This window comes from Impatiens glandulifera, chromosome 1 (assembly GCF_907164915.1).
Source record: "Impatiens glandulifera chromosome 1, dImpGla2.1, whole genome shotgun sequence".
In the NCBI taxonomy this organism is placed as follows: Eukaryota; Viridiplantae; Streptophyta; class Magnoliopsida; order Ericales; family Balsaminaceae; genus Impatiens; species Impatiens glandulifera.
In genome coordinates, this window is record NC_061862.1 from 133,378,068 (window position 1) to 133,394,955 (window position 16,888).

At 31.0% G+C, this 16,888-nt stretch overlaps 1 pseudogene; it reads left to right on the forward strand.

The window, feature by feature from the left end:
* The first annotated feature begins 698 nt into the window (after nt 1–698).
* LOC124943865 lies at nt 699–15,916 on the forward strand (annotated as a pseudogene).
* The last annotated feature ends 972 nt before the right edge of the window (nt 15,917–16,888 follow it).

The following is a 16,888-nucleotide window of genomic DNA, read 5'->3' on the forward strand; positions in this document are numbered from 1 at the left end:
ATTTTATAAATCATCTCCTTTTGCATCATTATCATTAAAATCATTAAACTACTTATTTCAGTAATTAAAATATTAAAACAATTTTATTTATCTTCATAAAATTATAATTTAAAAAAAAAAAAACATTATAATAATTTAAGAAATTTTAAAATCAAACAACAAATTATTTATTCAACAATATTTTTTTTACTTATTTTTTTTTGTGTGTTTGAATTAATTATAACATTCAACCGGTTTGGATACGCAAACGCATCAACAAATTTTGCTCCAATCGTCCGACAAACGCATCAGCATAATGAGAATTTACTCTCCCTCTAAAAAACGCATATATGCGTTGACGGTTCATATATATCACAATTTTTTGCAATTTTTCAAAATGACCCTTAGACTTATTTTTTTAATAACTTTTAATTTCTGTACATATAAATTAATCCTTCAACTTATATTTTTTTTTTTATTTTTAAGATAAAAAGTTATAATATTTTTTCAAATGTATAATTAAATTATTAAATTTATTATACTTGAAATTTTATCTAATTTATTTTATATTTTTACGTTATATTTGATAGCTTAAATTTCCACAAGTCTCCATAATAAATTTCAACGTTAGTGATTCATCATCTTCTTCTTCAGATGATGCTAATATGATAATTCATCAAAGACAATAAAATTTATGTCGTCTTCACAAAAATAACAACATGATCATCCAACAACTTCTTGAACAACAAAGTCAACAAGGACTACATCGTAGTTCAGTTCCTGGACATATTGTCATCAATCGTGATCGTAAAAATGCCAATCGTTGATTATATAATGATTATTTTTTAGATAATCCAATGTATAATGAGACCATGTTTTGTTGGAGATATCGAATGTCTCGCTCATTGTTCCTTCGAATTGTTGACGCAATCAAAGATCATGATCGTTACTTTCAACAACAATTGGAAAATGCAGGCAGACTTGGATTATCTCCAATACAAAAAATAACAGCAATTTTCCATATGTTTGTATATGGTGCTCTAACAGATTCCACAGATGAGTATAATAAAATTGGAGAATCTATTACAATTGAAAGTATGAAAAAATTTTGTCGCGCTGTGGTTGAGATATTTAGTGAACACTATCTTATAAGGCCAACACCAAATGATATTTCTAGACTTCTCAATATTGGCCAGCAACGTGGATTTCCTAGAATGTTAGTCAGTTTAGATTATATGCATTGGAGGTGGAAAAATTGTCCAACCACGTGGGCGGGGCAATACGCAGGCCGTAGTGGAAAGTCTACTATCATTCTCGAAGCTGTCGCAGATTATGATCTTTGGATATGATATGCATATTTTGGTTTGCCAGGCACCAACAATGATATAAACGTGTTAGAGTCATCTCATCTGTTCTCGGATCTAACTCAAGATATTTCTCCTCCAGCTCATTATGTAATTCAAGGAAAAAAATATAACACGGGCTATTATTTAGCTCATAGCATATATCCAAAATGGTATATACTCTAGTGCAAACAATTCATGAGCCACATGGTTGGAAGAAAAAATACTTTGCAATGAAACAAGAATATAGAAAAGACGTTGAACGTGCATTCAGAGTTCTTCAATCACGTTGTTCTATTATAGCAAGACCGATACGATAGTGGAGAAAAGAAGTGTTGCATGATATAATGACTACGTACATAATTTTGCATAATATGATTGTTGAGAATGAACGTGACGTTAATGCACATATTGAAATTAAAATAGAAACGCATTCACTAGAGGTCAAGATGGTGATAGATGAAAATACTCGATTTCAAGATTTTATATCTCGGTACGGAAAAATAAGAAATAAAGATGCACAAATTGAACTTTGTAATGCATTAATCGGTCATCTGTGGATGAGTACACCAATTTCGAGAATTGATACATTGTTCATGCTATGTGTACGTGTACCAAGTTTTTTTTATTAATAATGTTTGTTTTAATATAATATGTTTGTTTATTTAAATGTATTATTGAATTATTTTGTTGTTTATGAATTATTGATATATAATTAATTTTATTTTAATTTTATTAAATGAATGAGAAAAGATTGTGATTAAATATGTAAAATTGATAAATATATATATATAATATTAAAAAGGTTAAAAAGTTAGTATAAGAAAGGAATATTCTAAGAATATTCTTTTAGGTTTGGAAATTAATTTTTGGGTTGGAGATGAATAAATGTTTAATGTGATGTTTACTGCATTTTGAATTTGATAATATGTTTGTGGGTTGGAGAGGGTCTTATACATTATTTAGCAATTAAATAAATATATTAATTATTGTCCTAATTAATTATTCAATTAAAATAATTTGTTAAAGTATAAAGTGGTCCAAACTTATTTAGAGATTTATAATAAATATAAAATATTTTTGTATAATAGAATAAATAATATTTTATTATTTGGTCAAATAATAAATGTTTATATTAAGTTTCATTCCCTCCCAACCAACTTAACCCATATAAATAACTTATTTATTATATTTGGGAAAAACTTATTTATTATATTAATTAATTTTATGTGATGGGTTAGAAGATGTAATCTCATATCTCAAGGAATGGAAATTTTCCACGCACCTTGCTTCTTTGAGTGTAAAAATGTATGTAGATAGAAAAAAATCATTGGCATTTTATTAAGGTGCAGGAAAACATAAAAAAAAAAGTTAAAATTAAGCCTTTTCGAATGCCTCTAAATTCCAACTCGAATTCGATGTATTCCGGTTTGGTTCGAGAACAATTTCGTCACAAATGTTACTTAGGTGAGTCTTTGCTCTACTAAGAAAGGAATGAAAAGTCGATGTAATTGAGTCGGCTTGGCGATTGTTGACTCAACATTTCATGCTAGACCGTTCAAAAAGGATAGACTCAGGTTAGGAACTAAGAAATTCAAAATCAAGTGAAGATACAATAAACATGTTCTTCAATTAACATGTACCTTTGCAATTCAGAATACTATTTGAATGTTTGATATTATTGTTATATTAAGGATGACAATAAGGCACATTAGGCGAGAAATGCATGTATCACCCATACCCGATCTACTTCATGAATTTCTTTTAAAACCATTTATGTCCCTTTCATTTTCGAGAAATTTAGAAATGATTATACCCTATTTTTTAAAAAGTTAAAATTTGACAATGATAAAATTATATTAAATGATTTTTTTTATATAATATATTAAAATTTTATATTATTATAAAGAATTAAACATAAAATTCTTATAAAATATAATATAAATAAATATATTTATGATATTATTTATTTAATTGTGTTAGTTAGTGTTTAGAACGAAATCAGAGTGAAATCAAGGAGAGAAAACAAATAGCATCGTTCCTGCCCGATCAACTCTGGGTCAAATTGAAAAAATATTGCCCCCAAACAAAATTAATTAAAAAAAGTGCGAATTATAATTACTGTCATTACCCTATATTGTAAAGAATCTAACACCGTAACTAGTTAAACAACTCATTTATAATAATAATAATAATAATACATGATATATTTATGCAGGAAAGGGACAAAATAAGATAATTGGAATGGGAGCAATCTATTCTATTATCTTCTATCCATCTCTTTCTTATGATGCATCTCCATTATTATAATATCCCATTTGTCCCTCCCTAGAGTAGTTGTCACCCACTCTAGCTACCGCCAACATGGTGGACTACCACAGTTACACTGTTAAGACAATACAACTTCAATTATTTTAAAAAATAATAATTAAACAGAAAAATATGTCATTGAAAAACAGTTTTACAATCAAAGGGAATAATTTTTTTTAAACTATAGCTGTCAAAACGGCGGGAGCTATAGTGAAATGAAAAAATCAATAAAAAAAAAATAGTTAATATTTATAAGTCTTTATAACATGTACTGGTAAAAAAAAGACCTTTACCGACGGTTTTTTCCGAAGGTTTTGTAAACCTCTCCTAAATACTCCCGAGAGAAACAAATCCTTCGGGATTAAAAATAGATTCCGAGTGGGGTGTAAAATCTTCGGGTTTATTAATTATTACCGAAAGTTCTACAAAGAACTTTCGGTTTTTACCTTCCCAAAAAACCCAAAAAAATTTTAAGTGTTGGGTGTGGGTTATTTGCGAAGGTTTTAGGAAAAACCTTCGGTTTTGAAATCCCTTGGTTTTTTAATTGCGAAGGTTATTCAAAGACCCTTCGGTTTTGCCTTTTTTGAAAATTTCATTTCCGAAAGTTTTACAAAGAACCTTCGGTTTTGCTCATTAAAAAAAATTCAAATTTTTGAAATTGGTTTTTCCGAAGGTTTTATAATAAACCCTCGGTTTTGACTAATATCAAAACCGAAAGTTTTATGAAAACCTTCGGCCTCAACCTCTATAAATACAAACCCTAACCCTTCTCTTTTTCATTCCGCTTCTCTCCTTTCTCTCTCTTCCGCCTCCGCCGCCGCCTGCCTCTTCCAAGCCGCGGGTTCTTCTCCTCTCTTCAGGTAATTTGTTTGATTTGTTTTTTTTGTTTTGTTTATTGTAAGATTTAGATTTTTCTTAAGTTTGTATATATATATATATTATAGATCTAGATTTATGTTACTTTACGTTATTTTGTTTGATGAATATATATATATATATACATATATCTGAAATGCATTTAGGATATGGGTGATGATTCGACATGGAAGAGACTTCGGCGTACACCGGAGAAACTACATCCGTGTTACCAGAATCTGATAACACAATCAGAAATTGCGGCACGTGAGGAAGAGGTCAGAAAGATGACGCTGGAAATGGAACAAATCCGACTAAGGGATGCCGAAAGAGGTCGTTTGCTGAGTGAAATCAAAGCGGACCGGGCCGAAATGTCTCAGAGATTAGAGAATCTCGAACAAGAACTTGTCTTGTTGAGGAGTCGACTGAATCAACCACCCGCTCCTTCCACCCCATCTAATAATTAATTTGTAGATTTATTATGGGTTTATGACAGTTATGTTTTAATATTTATGAATTATTGTTATTATGTTTGTTTGGTTTGGTTTAATATGTTTTATTAATTAATTATGTTTTTGTTGACTTCTCATATTTTTTTAAAAAAAAACCGCATCGCCAAAACCGAAAGTTTATTTGAAAACCTTCGGTTTTGACCCATTTTTTTTTAAATATTGAGGTAAAAACCGAAGGTTTTCAAATAAACCTTCGGTTTTGACCTTTCATTCAAATAAATTAGATTTTTTTCTAACTACGGGGAAGGGTAAAAACCGAAGGTTTTCAAATAAACCTTCAGTTTTGACCTTACATTAAAAAATTAGATTTTTTTCTAAGTATGGGGAAGGGTAAAAACCGAAGGTTTTCAAATAAACCTTCGGTTTTTACCTTACATTAAAAAAATCTGATTTTTTTCTAAGTATGGGGAAGGGTAAAAACCGAAGGTTTTCAAATAAACCTTCGGTTTTTACCTTACATTAAAAAAATTTGAAAATTTTCTAAGTATGGGGAAGGGTAAAAACCGAAGGTTTTCAAATAAACCTTCGGTTTTTAGGGTAAAAACCGAATGTTTTCAAATAAACCTTCGGTTTTGTCCTTACATTAAAAAAATCTGAAAATTTTCTAAGTATGGGGAAGGGTAAAAACCGAAGGTTTTCAAATAAACCTTCGGTTTTGTCCTTACATTAAAAAATTTTGAAATTTTCTAAGTATGGGGAAGAGTAAAAACCGAAGGTTTTCAAATAAACCTTCGGTTTTTACCTTACATTAAAAAAATCTAATTTTTTTTCTAAGTATGGGGAAGGGTAAAAACCGAAGGTTTTCAAATAAACCTTCGGTTTTGTCCTTACATTAAAAAAATCTGAAATTTTTCTAAGTATGGGGAAGGGTAAAAACCGAAGGTTTTCAAATAAACCTTCGGTTTTTACCTTACATTAAAAAAATCTGATTTTTTTCTAAGTATGGGGAAGGGTAAAAACCGAAGGTTTTCAAATGAACCTTCGGTTTTTACCTTACATTAAAAAAATCTGAAAATTTTCTAAGTATGGGGAAGGATAAAAACCAAAGGTTTTCAAATAAACCTTCGGTTTTTACCTTACATTAAAAAAATCTGATTTTTTTCTAAGTATGGGGAAGGGTAAAAACCGAAGGTTTTCAAATAAACCTTCGGTTTTAGGGTAAAAAACCGAAGGTTTTCAAATAAACCTTCGGTTTTGTCCTTACATTAAAAAAATCTGAAAATTTTCTAAGTATGGGGAAGGGTAAAAACCGAAGGTTTTCAAATAAACCTTCACAAATACCAATCAAAACCGACAGTTATACTATTAACTTTCGGTTTTAACACTACCTGAATTGTTAAATTATTTTGTTTTAAACCTACTAATCTAGACCCTTAACTAATATAATCAAGTGTGTGTTATATTTTGAAAATGAAGATTGTGTTTGATGTTAAAAAGAAGTGTATATGTATGTTTGTGTTTGATTATATAAAGAAGTGTATATGTATGTTTGTGTTTGATGATCATATGAATGTGTACAAAATTTGATCATATAGATTTTGAAATGTTTTAAGGATATCAAATAAGTTAAAACAATGACCTTCAAAGTCATTAGAAGGTTAAAGACCTATTAATTTAGCAATTTTTGAAATTGTAATTCCGAAAGTTAATTGTATAACTTTCGGAAATAACCATCAAAACCGAAAGTTATACAATTAACTTTCGTTTTTACCTAATTAAATTAAATTGTACACCTTTCAAAACCGAGAGATTTAGACATATCTCTCGGAATATAATTGAGAAAAACCGAGAGGTTTATTCAAAACCTTCGCAAATACCAATAAAAACCGAAAGTTATACTATTAACTTTCGGTTTTACCACTACCTAATTTGTTAATTTATTTAGTTTTAAACCTACTAATCTAGACTCCTAACTAATATAATCAATTGTGTGTTGTATTTTAAAAATTATTATTTTGTTTAATGTTAAAATGTTTATGATTGTGTTTGATTATATAAAGAAGTGTATATATATGTATGTTTGTGTATGATGATCCTATGTATTTGTGTAATGTTTGATTATATGGATTGGGGAATGTTTTAAGGATATCCAATGTGTTAAATTAATGTTGTTCTAGGTTATTAGAAAGTGATAAACCAATTAATTTTCAAATTTGTGAAGTTGTAAACCCGAAAGTTTATTATATAACTTTCGGAAATAATTATCAAAACCGAGAATTTAAATATAACTTTCGGTTTTTATATCGAGAAAGACCGAAGGTTATAGTAAAACCCTCGTTTTTTATCAATGTGAAAACCGAAGGTTATATTAAAACTCTCGGTTTTTATCAATGAAAAAACCGAAAGTTTTAGTAAAACTCTCGGTTTTTACATTGAGAAAAAACGAGAGTTTTAATAAAACCTTCGGTTTTTCTCAATATAAAAACCGAAAGTTTTAGGAAAACTTTCGGTAATGAAGTTAAATAAAAAAACAAAAAGCCCTCTTTTTCCCTTTTCTTCTTCCCGGCCCGTTTTCTTCTCCCCTCTCTCCTCCGCGCCGCCTTGAATCGAAGATCGACGCCGCCCGAAGACGACGTCCGACAGAAGCCGCCGCCGACGCCGATTGAAGAAAGCCGCGACGCCGATTGTTTTTGTGTTAGGTTTTTTGGAATTGGTTGTTGGATTTTGTTTTTGATTAATAATGTTGGATTAATGTTAGATTAGGTTGATAATATTGTTAGATTATGTATTGGATTAGGTTTTAGGATTATGTTTTTGTGTTAGGTTTTTTGGAATTGGTTGTTGGATTTTGTTTTTGATTAAGATTGTTGGATTATTGTTAGATTAGGTTCATATTATTGTTAGATTATGTATTGGATTGTTTTGGATTGGTTTTGTGTTAGGTTTTTTGGAATTGGTTGTTGGATTTTGTTTTTTGATTAAGATTGTTGGATTATTGTTAGATTAGGTTGATATTATTGTTAGATTATGTATTGGATTGTTTTGGATTGGTTTTGTGTTAGGTTTTTTGGAATTGGTTGTTGGATTTTGTTTTGAGATTAATAATGTTGGATTAATGTTAGATTAGGTTGATAATATTCTTAGATTATGTATTGGATTGTTTTGGATTGGTTTTGTGTTAGGTTTTTTGGAATTGGTTGTTGGATTTTTCTTTGATTTTGGTTGGTTTGATTTATTGTTATTAGGTTTGAATTACGAATTTCAGTCGCCCACTGTCGGTCCGTCGATCTACATCCGCTGCTCTTCTTCATCGCTCTTTTTGTGCAAGGTTAGTGCATGTTGGTTTATTATATAGTTAGGTTAGTTTAATGTTAGATTTATGTTACATTTTCATGTTAGTTTTCCATGTTAGATTGAAGTTTGATTTATGTTAGGTTTGATTTATGTTAGATTAGGTATCAGGTTTGGTTTATGTTAGATTATGTTAGATTAGGTTTGAAATGGGTATTAATGAAATAATGTTGAATTAGATTGGGTTTGAATTATATATGATGGTTAGCATTGTTATATCGAATGATTTGTGTATGAATAAAATTATGTGGGATTAGAATTGATTGTGGGGTGGTTGTTGAGGGGTACAACGGATCTGAAACTATGTCATACTATGGAGTTTTGACAGATATAATCGAAGTACAATATTATTCTCACAAACGAGTTGTTTTATTCAAGTGTAAGTGGTTTGATACACACTCGGGGGAACTAGGAGTGAAAGTGGACAAATATGGCTTCGTAAGTGTAAATGTAAACCGAATTTTGAAAACCCAAAGTCAAGACCCGTATATATTGGCGAGTCAAGCAAAACAAGTATTCTACGCCCCTGATATGTCAGCCCGACCCGGTTGGAAGATTGTGACAAAAATAAAACCGCGGTTTACAAACATATAGTTCAGATTAATTAATTAGGTAGATTTAATAATGTTTTTAACTTTATATTCATTTTTATTACTACTTTATTTCAATTATTCACTCATTTTTATTAATGGTGTGAATTAAGAATGTCTGAAGGTCCTAAAACAACTTGGAAGAGTATGAGGAAGACACCCAAGAAATTGGATAAAAGTTACCAAAACCTACTTGCCCAATCCGAGTCGTTAAAGCTTCGAGGATCATCTTCTAGAGACCAACCACCGATTTCTGTGGTCCCGATAGCTACTGCGCCTCCCCGAACATACGAGACTGAAGACGATGATGAGCTCCACGAGTTTATAGAGAGCACATACGCTGATAACGTACCTAGCGATGAGGCTGAAGACGAGGGTCTTGAGGAGCCTATCGAGGAGCAGGAAGACGCGAAGGAGGACGGGACCACTCCCGACCCATCATCGACAGGTATTTCGTTTACAAATTAGTTAGTGTTTCAATTGATTGACATATTTAATTAAGATTTTGATAATTTTGAAGAATCTTCTGCCCGTAAAAGACGGGGGAAGAACAAGAATATTGCGCTGTCTAAGAGGCTAGCGGGGACGAGGATCCCTCTAACGTTTAGAGAGAAGGATGGGAGGCCAGGCGGTACAGACGTGGGAAGGACAAGGTGGTCTAGACATGTGTGGTCGATTATCCGGGACCCCGCAGCCGTCTCACACCGTCTTCTCAAGTGGAAGGCTTTAAGTGCAGACCAATTGGATTCACTGTGGACTGCTATCAAGGTAATACTTATAACTTGATTATACATTACGTCATTAAATAATTATTTGTAACATTTGGATGTTATTTTTTTCAGGATCCGTTCGAAGCGACTAATGGCGACATTGAGTATTTTCGAAAGACCGGGTTGGGACACGCCAATCAGATATGGGATAGATGGCGGTCGGATTTGAACAAGAATTATATCCGCGTCCACAAAGGAGACGAGGCGGCGGTACTGGCTAATCCTCCACCGGACTACGATCGAGATGATTGGGAGTTTGTGTGTCGCAACCATTTCTTCACAGAAACGTTTAAGGTACGGTTTCATAATTCAAATAAAAGTTGATATTAATTAATCTAACTTCATTTGTTATTTCAAATACAGAGACACAGTTCTACAAATATGAAGAATCGGAAGAATCTAAAATTCCCGCATCGAACGGGAAGTAGACCGTTTGCACAAATTGAAGACGAGTTGGTAAGTACATTATTTGTAATAACTTAATATGTAGATTGTTATTAATTATATAAATCATTTATTTCAACAGGCGATTGAAATGGGACGGCCACCGTCTGTAATTGAAGTATTCAAGAGGACCCGTACACCAAAACCGACACAAGAAAACCCAACACCCGTCCCGGACGAACACGTGCAAGAGAAAATTGTAAGTGAATTGAATAAGTCTAGTTTTTTATTATAGAAATGATATTTTATTTGAATTGTGCAGGCTGAGATGGAAGAGGTTGTTAGTAACGAACCGGGAATATCGGATTTTGAATTGACGGAGAGGGTGTTCGGACAACAAAAACACGGGGTAGTGTTCGGAATGGGATCAGGCGTCCGGCCCACACACTTTCGTGAGGATCGTCGTAGTGGAAACAGTTCACAGCGAAACAATGAGCGATTGTTAGAAGAGAATCAAATAATGAGGCTCAAGCTGGAGGAACTGGAGAAGAGAGATGAAGAAAGAAGGCGCAAAATGGAAGAATTACAATCAGAAAAGAAAGAAATTGTGGAAAGAATGGAGAGGGAGAAGTTAGAGATTACAGAAAAAATGGAGAGGGAGAAGTCAGAGATGAACGCGAGAATGGAGAGAATCGAATTATATATGAGGCAACAACCACCTCCTCCCCCCACAAGCTAAGGTTGTTTCGATTATGAACATGTTTTCATTATAGTAGTTGAATTTATAACAGATTGTTCGGAATATTTGTTTGGTTTCGAATTTTGTAATGTTCATGATCAATTAATGTGATCGTTTAATGTATGCTGCATTTCTTTTATCATTAATATATTGGTTTGGCTGAACAGGTTTTGGTTAGGTTTTGGTTGCGAGCAAAATAATCCGCACATTTTTAAAAATTTAGGGGAAAAAACCGAAAGTATTACTAAGACCTCTCGGTTTTTCTCTTTTTGGAAAAACCGAGAGATATTAGAAAACTCTCGGTTATTAGCCAAAGAGAAAACCGAGAGTTATATGACAAACCCTCGGTTTTTATCCTAAAGAGTAAAACCGAGAGTTATTTACAAAACTTTCGGTTTTCCTCTTCGGGTAAAAACCGAGAGTTTTCATATAACTTTCGGTTTTCTTGAAAAGGAGAAAACCGAGAGTTATTGGAAAACTCTCGGTTTTTACCCGAAGAGGAAAACCGAAAGTTTTGTAAATAACTTTCGGTTTTTACCCGAAGAGGAAAACCGAAAGTTTTGTAAATAACTCTCGGTTTTCCCACATAGAGAAAAACCGAAAGTTCTTTGCAAAACCCTCGGTTTTTCCACACAGAGAAAAACCGAAAGTTATTTGTAAAAAGAGGAAAACCGAAAGGTCTTTGTAAAAACCCTTGGTTTTTCCACACAGAGAAAAACCGAAAGTTATTTGTAAAACCCTCGGTTTTTTCAAATAGAGAAAAACCGAAAGGTCTTAGTAAAACCCTCGGTTTTTCCAAAAGAAGAAAAACCCGAAAGTTTTCATATAACTCTCGGTTTTTCTCTTTATGGAAGTCCCGAGAGAGTCAATACCGAGGGATGACGAGGGTAACTAAAACCTTCGGTAAGGTGTCTTCACCGAAAGTTATAGGGTCAAAACCGAGAGTTTTAACTCTCGGTTTTGACCCCTTTTTCACCAGTGATGCATAGCTAGCCAAGTTATAGTAAAAACTCAAATTCATTTTGTCAATGGAAATTTTGTAAAAAAACAAAGGAATACTTAAAATAGTAACACTAATCCGCAGAACCCTTAATTTGTTATATATTTCACTTCAAGCACAAATTTTATGAGTTACTTTTAAATAAAAAAAGTAAAATGAAAATGAAAGCCAGAGTTAAAAGAGTTATTGCAACCCTTGCTTTCACATCATATATAATATATTCCATCTTTATGGTTAAAAATATTATTTTCGCGTCCATGGGTCGGTAATATATTGAACTCTAATATATATTTTGTGATAAGAGATTTGTACATCCTTATAGCAATTATGTAAGTAGAGATGTAATTAACTTAGGTCTAGATAGAAATTTAGAATGGATTAATTGGATCTCTAATTATATTCATATATATAACAAAGTTAATGTTGATTATTGTAAATTTTGCAATAATCATTTCATCCGGAAAGTATGTTTTTCTTTGAATATAAAAAAAGAAAAGAAAAGGAGAAACACTGATACATCCCTTAAAACAATATAGATAATATATATAAAAAAACTAGAGGAGAAACAAAAATGAAAAAGCCCAAGAAAACAAAAGATCCTATTAATAATATGTGTCCGATAATTAAATGGATAGAGTGTTATCGACGGCTTGTTATATCTAGCCAATTTGTTATATCTAGCAAATTGGCATAGAAAACACAAGTGTGATGACTTATTAAGAGAAAGACAAAGTAAGAGCGTGCTATTGAAGACGCACTGAACAAACTTGGTTGACGAACATGATTTATGCGCAGGTAATGTAGCGGCATGTCCAGCATTTAAGCCGTTGGTTCACCAATCCCGACCAAGCGTCACAAATTCTAATACATATATGATTAGATGTATATGTAGTTAAAAGTTACTTATAATTATAATTGTACACTGAATCTCCAACGGGCAAATTAGAGGGCCCTATTCATTCAAACCTATTTATTCAATCTCTCTAGCCCATAATAAAAAAAATCATCCCCTACTGAATTCATATCTCTTTTGACTCTCTATATGTGAGCACCTATATATACACACACACACGAGGATTCACCCACCCGGTTATAACATTCCTTTCTATTGCGCATGCCTTCTATTCCCAACTTGTGAACTATAGATACCAAAAGGATAAAAAAAATAAGGGGATGTATAAAACCGGTACTCACCGATAAGAGTCGACTTTCGGTCGTACCAAAGAAAAGTAATCTACCCCTATTTGTGATGTCATGATCGCGCACTTGACGAAAGAGTTTGAAAGGACCACATGAAAGTGGTGACAGCTAATTCAACAGATACATGCTTCTACAATTTCATCTATATTGAATCTTAATAACAGTTTATATAGTCATGATACCTCATTTTCTAACCGACGCCCTAGGTCGACGTGAACTTTTTATCAATATTTTATTTTGAAGTTTTTTTATTTTGATTTTTTTTTATCTATTGAAAATAAGTTAATTTGATCATAAACTAAAAGCTTTTCAAACTGATTGGGGTGGTGAATATGACTGGAAGTCTTCAGCACAAACTGGTACATTGCCTTCCTTTAGATGATACTACTTTTTTTTTTTTTATCTCTTTCATGTATTAGTTCATTTCTGAACAATTTATATTTAAGAGGGAGTAGCGATAAATCAGAAAGAAGTTGACATAGTCTCTTCTATGTCAATCATTAGTTAAGGATCCTGATCTTGGTCGACAACATTGTTGGTTTCGCTCTATGATTTTTACATTCTCCTAAGGAGATCAAGAACTAAAATATTGACCTAAAGACGAGAACACTGTCCCGCACAGGCAATGCTTATGACCTCTTGAAGACCTTGTGTTCACAACATTTGGAGAAACATTACAACATTTTGTTGAAAGACCCAATGAAAATTCAATTTATGAATTCAAAGAAGTTTGTCGTCATTTCATGTGTATCACAACTTTGATCAAATATTATCTTATTTGGTTTAAAGATAAATGTAGTGATTATGTTAAAGTTAAATAATTGTGCAAGTAAAATATATATTTATAATTCTATATGATATAAGCACACAACACAAAACTAAGAAATTTGAAAACAAGATCTTGACGACAATCAAGAACTTTGTAAGAATAGATTTTGTGAAACATCTTTTATATTAGGAATTCAAATTCATCGACATTGTTCTTTAAATGTATATGAGCTATATCAATAAAGTTTTACGAGATGACGTAAGATTTATGTGACAACTTTATCTTTAACCGAGACAAATTTAGTTTATAAGTGCCTCAATATTAGTCTTGAAAATAAAATAAAAATTCAAGATATTCCTTATGCAAGTTTATTGTATGCTCAAGATTTATGTGTTAAAATGATATGATGTAGATTGTTGAGATCTTATGTCATTCCCGATTCATTCTCTACATACATGCTACCTTTATGCTTGTATGAATATACTTTTAAGTTTATTTGGATAATAAAGATATTCAGTTTATAAAGTAATAAGATCTTATAAATGAGGACAAGTTGACATTAAACACATTTATATTTGATATATATAGTTAATTGATTGTATTGACATATATGAATATACTTTTAAGTTTATTTGGATAATAAAGATATTCAGTCTGCAAAGTAATAAAGATCTTATAAATGAGGACAAGTTGACATTAAACACATTTATATTTGATATATATAGTTTGGTAAACACATTTATATTTGATATATAGTTTGATTGTATTGACATATTGGACTATTAAGAGTTCATTAATTTGTGAACTAATGTAAAGAAAATAGTTTTAATTCAATGTTGATATAATTGATGAACTAGATTATATAAAGATGTTTTTCTAAAATGATAACAATATTTTGACCTCTTAACGTTTATAATATACAATTTTAAAAAATAAATATATGACCCAAGTGACAAACTATTATAATTAATTTCTAAAATTTCGGTACATATTATTTAATAATGGTATATTGTTGTCATTATAATAAGTATTAAACTTAATTAAACTCATCTATTCAAATATAAAGCTTACGAGTTTACTTAGACATTTATAATAATGATAAGATATATTTGTGTAGAAATATACACGATATTACTTTTTCGTTGATAGATCAAATAACAAAGGGAAAGAATGTCAACTTTATTTACCAAGTTATAAAATTATATTCATGTATATACATTTGTTTAAATGTGTCAAAATTATTTAACATAATGGAATGGATGAACCAGCGTTAAGTTTTTATCCACATGAATATTTATTTTATATTTTTTTTAACCTATTTTTTTATTTATTTCAAAACGACATTTTCTTTACATTTAATACATAAAAATAAATAAATAAATAAATAAATAAAAGTTCCTTTCTCTATTCATCCCCATGTTCTTCTCATTCCAAATCTTAATCTCCAAAATCTCATCCTTCATTTCTTCTCAGATAAACTTTGCCGTCTCTCTTCAAATTCCACTCCATGTTCTTTTCAATTAATCTCAAAGCAACATGTTATATATTCAATGCGAAACATTGAGACTAAATTCTGAATTTCGTAGGAATAACTTGTCTGCAATTTCTAATTTCGCTATGTTTTTAGGACAGAACAGTGAATTTTTAGCAGTTAAATGTGATATGGCCCATGACATGGTTAGAATTTCTGAAAAATGAAATTGAGATTCTAGAAACGGTTATTGAGATTCTAGCTTTGATTATAATCGAATTTGGAGTTAATAAGCTGAATAAATTGGTATTTGAAACGTTTAATGATTGTTTGTCCTTGTTTCTGATTGTTCTTCGTAAAGGAAAAATTAGTTCGAACATCGCTTCAACTATGGTTTTGGAATCCATTTTGTTAGATCCTCAATCACAGAGTTCAATTGCAAATAAACAAGTTTTATTACAGATATTGTACTGTTTGCTCAAAAATGATCCATCGGATGACAAGATCACGAAACAAGCTGTATTATCATGCCTAAGAGCAATATCAAAGTTTAGGAAGACAGTAAAACATGATCTAGTTAAAAAATGAATAGAAAAAACAGTCGGCGACATCCTCTGGAGATCGTGATTCGTTTGTTGAGTTCTTGAAGGTGATTGAATTGGTTGCGGCGGCCTCTGCTAGTGAAGAGAGGGGACAGAGATAATGGTGGGTTAGGTCGGGACTGTGAAAAGAGAGAAGAAGGAAATTTTTATTTATTTAATTTTATATATTAAATAGAAAGAGAAGGTCTATTTGAAATGAAAAAAATAGGTTAAAATAAATATTTACGTGGATAAAAACTTAGAGTAATGATAGGGGGAGCGAAAAATATGTAGCGAATGGGGCAGCGAACTACGTGGAGTGCTGATTAGACATGCTGACTCATTATTTATTTATTTCTCTTTTATATTTATTAATAATATTCTCTCTTCTTATTAATTACATTTTCTCCCCTCTCTCTTAAATAAGACGCATTCATAAAAAATTTTAATTTTTTATTATTAAAAAACACTTAATAATTTATCTCTTTAATATTTATTATTATAAATATTCTTTTTTTTAAATTATTGTAAATGTCACTATAAACACGCATTTTAATTATTTTTCTCTCTCAATAATTTGTTTTCTTTTATTTATTGAAAAATATAAATTTTATTTTCAATAATAAAAATGACTCAAATTAAAATAAATACCAAAACCAACACTCTGACCATAAGAATTTATAAAAATTACGAACTTCGTCTTCAGATGAAAAAATCATTCCAATCTCAGGAAGTTTAATCTCATTTGAACTAGATGAAGATGGGTCATGATGCACATCATTTTTGTTATCTTTCACTTCATTTGAAATTGGACCACTAGGAGACAAACCCTTAACTACTAACATGATTCAGCTCAAACTACAAACTACTAATATTCAAGATAGATACAACTCAAATCACCACCAACTAATATTCAACATAGATAAAATACCACTAAGAGAGAATAACTAACATGGTGTGCAAGTTGAATGTTGTTGATTGAGCTTTTGTAGTTGATTGACCTTTACGTAGTTGATTGAGCTTCAATAGTTGATTGAGTTTCTAATAAATCCAGAAGATGAACCGACATGAAAAGAAAGAGATTTTTAAGGAGA